Source organism: Sorex fumeus, unplaced genomic scaffold (genome assembly GCF_029834395.1).
Source record: "Sorex fumeus unplaced genomic scaffold, SorFum_2.1 ptg000086l, whole genome shotgun sequence".
Classification (NCBI taxonomy): domain Eukaryota; kingdom Metazoa; phylum Chordata; class Mammalia; order Eulipotyphla; family Soricidae; genus Sorex; species Sorex fumeus.
Window position 1 is genome coordinate 28,596,272 of NW_026606143.1, and position 6,113 is coordinate 28,602,384.

At 38.7% G+C, this 6,113-nt stretch overlaps 1 non-coding gene across 1 annotated transcript; it reads right to left on the bottom strand.

The window, feature by feature from the left end:
- Positions 1 to 1,230: 1,230 nt before the first annotated feature.
- Positions 1,231 to 1,334, bottom strand: LOC130039506 (U6 spliceosomal RNA). The gene has a single exon (XR_008794921.1). It is a non-coding gene; the product is annotated as a U6 spliceosomal RNA (small nuclear RNA).
- Positions 1,335 to 6,113: the final 4,779 nt, after the last annotated feature.

Here is a 6,113-nt window from a genome sequence, read left to right on the forward strand (position 1 = left end):
CTATTTTAAAGGTTAGCTTCTACACATGGCAAATGCTGCTGGATTTCCATTTATTTATTTATTTATTTATTTTTACTTCTTATAAAGCATAGCATGCATACATAGAGTGGTCCATATGTGGTTTGGTTTTTTTTGTTTTGTTTTGTTTTGTTTTTTGGGTCACCCCGGTGATGCACAGGTGTTTCTCCTGGCTCTGAACTCTGGAATTACTCCTGGTGGTGCTCAGGGGACCATATGGGATGCTGGGAATTGAACCCGGGTCAGCCGCGTGCAAGGCAAATGCTCTACCCACGGTGCTATTGTTCCAGCCCCCCATATGCGTTTTTCTCAAAGTGGACACACTTTTATAATTTTTAACCAAATGGAATAAATAGAATAATTTCAGACATGTCCTTCTAGTCACTACCTCCCACCACTCTAAGTTACTGTCTCCTTAACTTCAAACAATGTGTTCAGTCTTGCCTATTTTTGCACTTTGAAAAAATAGAATCACAGGGGCTGGAGAGAGTACAGTGGAAAAGGCACTTGTCTGGCAGGCAGCTGACCTGGGTTTGATCTTTGATATCGTGTATAGTTCTGGAGCACCATCAGGAGCATTCCCTGAGTGCAGAGCCAGAAGTAACCCCTAAGCATTGCCAGGTATGGACCCAGAATCAAAACTAAATTAAAAACTGAAAAACAGAATCATATAGTAAGTGCTCTTTTGTCTCTGGCTTCTTGCATTCAATATGATACTATAAATTTCATTGACATTTGTTACATGCCTGGCTTGTTTAAATGTCTTCACTCTGTGGCTTTTATTTATGTGGTTCTGAAGTACCCCTGTGCCTTCTCCAGTTCTATGCAAAAGGCAAACCAGACTGAAGGAATCACTGACAACCCAAAGCAAGAGCATGGTTAATACATTAGAAATGCTTCATGCAGGGAATTCCTGGCAGGGAGAAGATTAAAAAGGAGAGACTGCATGCCTGGTCCCTCTCTTTGAGCCGGGCTGTCAGTGGGAAAGGTAAGAACTGCCTTGTGTTATGTTGGGCTGTATAATGTGATGCAGTTCATCCCCACCACCATGGTTGTGGTTCAAGGAAATGCACATATTTCATATTCATTCGCAAGGGAGGGAAGGGAGAAACGATGCGTAAGGAAGGATGGGGAATGGAAAGAGGTGAAAAGAAATTCTTATCTCTTGGTATTTCAACCAGGAGGAGCTTCAATTTATTCATTATTTATTTTTAAACCCTGGAATGGTTCAGGAATATGTGTATCATCCTTGTTCAGGGACTGTGCTAATCTCTGCATTGTTTCAATTGTAGTGTATGTGCTGCTGAAGTAAGTGCTCCTTCTAGCATTTAGACATTGCATTGATTTCTCTGGGTTTCCAGAAACCTTATTTCTCCCTTAAGAATTTCATGAATTGTCCATATTCTTTCATTCTCCAGGAGGCAGGTTCCCTGGATTTTAGCACATTATTACATTTTCAAAGACCAAGCTCTGCAGTACTATCATTTTTCCTCCTTATAATGTTATCTGCTTCATTGCTCTTGACCTTTTCTCAGGATCAACAGATCCCCGACTGCTTTCTAAAATATTCCCACCTTGGGGAGATAGAATGGGGGTTACGGTGCTTACCTCACATCCCTACAACCCTAGTACTAAAATCCTTAGTATCGTGGATGGTCCTCTGAGCAGAGCCAGGTGTCGCTCCTGAGCATAGAACTAGGGATAGCCCCTGAGCCACAAGTGTGACCCCCAAATCAACACCAATGAAAAAGAACCCCAGCTCATGTTCCTCTAAACTGTATTATAATGATATAAGAAGAAGTAAAAAGAGATCTAGTCAATTTGTTCTTTCTTTGTGCTTCTCCCGATTTCCCATTATTCAACAGGATAAAGTATCTGGTATGTGTTGTTTATATTGTGATAGAAATGAATTATTCCAAAACTGTCAGCTCTTGGGATCTCATGTTAATTTTGAACTCTTAGTTTAATTTTGTAATGTGTGTTTTAGCCTTTATGTTCTAGTTCCCATCTCAAGAGTATAAAGGGACTTTTGGAGGGGGGGATGGGACCTTTATTTTACGTATTCGGCATTTAAAATATATTGAGGGCCTGGAGTGATAGCACAGCGGGTCGGATGTTTGCCTTGCACGTGGCCGGACACGCTTTCAATTCCCAATATCCCCTGTGGTTCCCTGAGCACCACCAGGAGTGATTTCTGAGTGAAGAGCCAGGAGTAACCCCTGTGCATCACCGGGTGTGACCCAAAAAGTAAATATATATATATATGCAAATATATATAAAAATATATATAAATATATATAAGCAAATAGCAACTATTTTGTTTGAATGCCTTTTTGGAAAATATTTTATTCCTGAGAATATGAACTCTTACTTAATTCAGAATTAAGGCTGACATTTGAGGGTAAATCTGAAAGGGGAAGAAAGGTAAAATATTTTAATACTTGGTCCTCTTCTTTGCCTATTGCTTTTTGCTTCAACTAGACACAAGCTCAGGGAGATCTCAGCTGCAGTGGCTGGTTGCCAATACTCTCAGGACTGCAGGTCCAGAAATTACAGGCTTTTCACAGCAGGAATTTCCTTCTTGTTGGGGCTGATGTAGGAGGGATATTCTGACACAGAGTAGGAGATTGGATTATAAGATCCAAAGGTCCTTCCAAATTTAGGTTATAGTGATACAGTGAATGCCAATTCTCCAAAGGGACAGTCAACAACTTTATTGTGTGCTGCATGTACTTCACCATGTATGTATAACCCCAATCAGCATTTGATTCTCATAGTAAAAGCACATTTGATTCTCATAGGATAAGCACATGCATTGATTACTCCTTCACCCATTTATAGTTGATGAAAGGCAGGCCTAGCATGTGCTCATTAACCATAGATTATATGATTATAATCACTATTAATAAGCCTCTAACTCCCAGATGCTTTTTCCTAGGACTCTGATGTAATTGCCCAAATAAGAATCTGCTGATTTTCATAAGTCATAAGTCATTCTAGAGGAAGTTGGGAAAACAAGAATAATAGTAGTGAACTTATATCTCTTGGATATAAAGTAAGGCTTTTGTGGGAGAATTCCCTGCACCTCAGAAGTCTCAGGGTCAATTGTGGAGTCATGTGCTTGTGGAAGAGATATTAAGCACTCTTGATTCTGTCTCAAAATACAGAGCAATGTCTGTGACCCAAGGAAGAACAAGAACCTAGGTTAAAGGGATCTATTTTTGTGTATCTCATTCGTTTTAGAAAATTAGGAGTCAATAGATGTTCAGTTTTTGTTTGAAGGCCACATCTGACAGTGCTCGAGACTTACTCTTGACCCTCTGCTTAGGGATCATTCGGGACAGGGCTTGGGGACTTTGTAGGGTACCGGGGATTAAACCCTGGTCATCCTCATGCAATGTAAGTTTCCTACCTCTGTAGTATCTCTTGGGCTCCCAATACATGATTCTTAAATTTAATTGTGTAAAAGTACTGTGTGTGTCAAGTAGTTAAGTGAACTATACTTTACTTAATGACATCTCTTCTCTCAAATTCTACCTCTAACTAAATGGTTTGAATTCTATTAACATTTTTCAAAAGATGTATCTTATTGATCAGCGTTGTGTTTTTAATGAAGAGTAAACCAGAAACCAATTGTAAAGTGTCGTATTAAGCCAAGATAGTTAAGAAAAACTCTAGCTGGATCTTAAATTAATCATGGATAAAGTGGACAAATGCCAAAGGTTGAGTGAGGGAGTTAAAACAGATCTTATTTCAGTAAATAAATTTTACAAAAAGAAATGCAATTAAGTTGTAGTCACAAAAATAGCAGCAACATATTTTACAAAGAAAGTCACAGTGACAGATTTAAGTGTTTGATAGAATTTGTGTTTTGCACCTTGAAACTGATGTTCTTATAGTTAACCTCTGGTAAGTAACAATCGTACTGTGTTCAAAATGCTGCAGAGAATTAGAGATTTATTCTTTTCATGTGCTAATGTCTGTAGCAGGTTTTTATTTGAAAGTACTGCAGAGGTGGGTTATGTGGTGGGTAATATTTTTAGGGCATAACAATTTTCAAACTGCTTTTAAATTTATTTTAGTAGTATTAGATTTTGGATCATAATTTGAATTTTATCTTTGCATTTTTAGTTTTTGGTAACATACTCTTAAGAAGATTAATACATTGAGTTATGAAAGTTTCTTTAGAAATTACAGTATATTTCCTTTATGTTCATATTCTGTAGTTAGCAACATTAATTCCAAGCTCTACATTGGATAGAAGTCTATATGAATCATTATTTGTTTAAATTTTTTTTTAAATCTGTGATTCGTTGAAAATGTGCCTAGCTTTTACGCTCAGTTGAGAATACTCTGATGAAAGCAAAACATTAAAGCCTATAATTAGCTATTTATATTTTTCTCCTCCTTTGCAGTAATGTCCGTTAAGTTTTCTCCTGGTTTGAAATTGGCAGAAGTACCCAGAATTTTGGGAATGACTTGGAAGGTTAGAGTTAAAAACAGTGAAAATAACTGAGGCATTAATATTCAGGACCATTTTATATTCATATTTAGCATTTATTATATAACAATAATTGTGAAGAACATGAAGCCTTCTTGCCTACTTCAAAAACAGGGAGAAGACCACAGTTTGAAAGACCATAATATACCCTCAGTGAGTAAGCAGTCGAATGTAGTAGACATGGCTTGGATTTGGGTAGAGAATTTGAGTTTATGTTCCATCAGTTACTAGTCGAATTACCTTACACACGATCTTAGTTTGGGATTCCTCCCAGTGCTGACCCAGAGATAAGAATTTAAGTAGTTATATTAGACAGTAACAGACCATGCTGAAACAGAGTCGTCAAACAATGATGACACTAATTTTGCACCCAGATTTTAATTGAGGCATGGCTTAATGTGTCTATCTCACTCCTTTGCTCTGTTTGACTTCTAGTTGGACCTAGAATCATTTGAACATTCACTCACATCTGGTTTTGATGTTGACTGGGAATTAGCTGGGGCTGTTGATGAGCTGTTTGGCTTCTGCACAGTGCAATGGCTGGGTTCCACTTGTGAGTGAACGTTCTAAAAGTCTAGGTAGAAGCTGGCCTCTGTATGAATGATCTACTCTCAGTGGCCGCAATGTCTCATCTTCCAGAATCAGAGGCCCAAGCAGATTCAGTGGGGCAGGGAGGGTCATATTCTCTATGTGTTTTTCTTTTCTTTTAGTTTTGGGGTCATACCCAGAGGTTCGCAAAGGCTACACCTAGTTTGTGCTGGAGTTGGGGTGGAGTCACTTACACTTGGAAGACCATATGCAGCTGGGGATCAATCCAGGATTGAACCTGGGTCTTCCATGTACAAACTATATTCCATCTATTTATGGAAGAGTATCAGTGTTACATTGTAAGATAAAAAGCATGTGGTATGACATATTGTTGCTGCTATCTTTGGAAAATATGCTGTTCTACAAATTACACATAGTTTATCTGAAGGATGGACCCAGGAAGTCTTCCAAGTGAGACAGGAGGGGACAAAGCTTACTAACGTGTATCCTGCTTAGCAAACACTATGGGTGACTGGGGTTCAGTCCTACTTGAATATTTTAGAGTTTGTGAGGAATGCATACTGGGATTGTCACAGTGAAGGGTTGGAAGGTGAAGTATTTGTCCACTGACTTTTGTCCCTCACAGTTTAGAGGCCATTCTTGAAGTATTAACTCTTTGACTCTTCAGATCTGCTCTGCTATGTATGGTGATCTCGAGCTTGCTCTTGTAACCAGAAAAATTCTTTGGATTAAATGATACAGCTGTTTATGATAGGAAGCTATTGGCATAGGCAGAAACCACAAAGCTGCAGGTCCAAGGGTGGTGGATGAGACATCAGTTGCTTCAACTGCACATGGAGGACTTAAGTTCCAATTCTGCACATTCTAGGTATGGAACTTTCCGCAAGATGCATGGTATTTTAGAATCTGAATTTCTTCACTTGGAAATGGAATGATGATAGCTACCTCATAGAATTGGGAGGAGTGCCAGGAGTACTGCATCTAGGAATCATACCTGGAGTGTGATCAATGTTCTGGGAAGGAAGGGGTTCAGCAATTTTTCTGT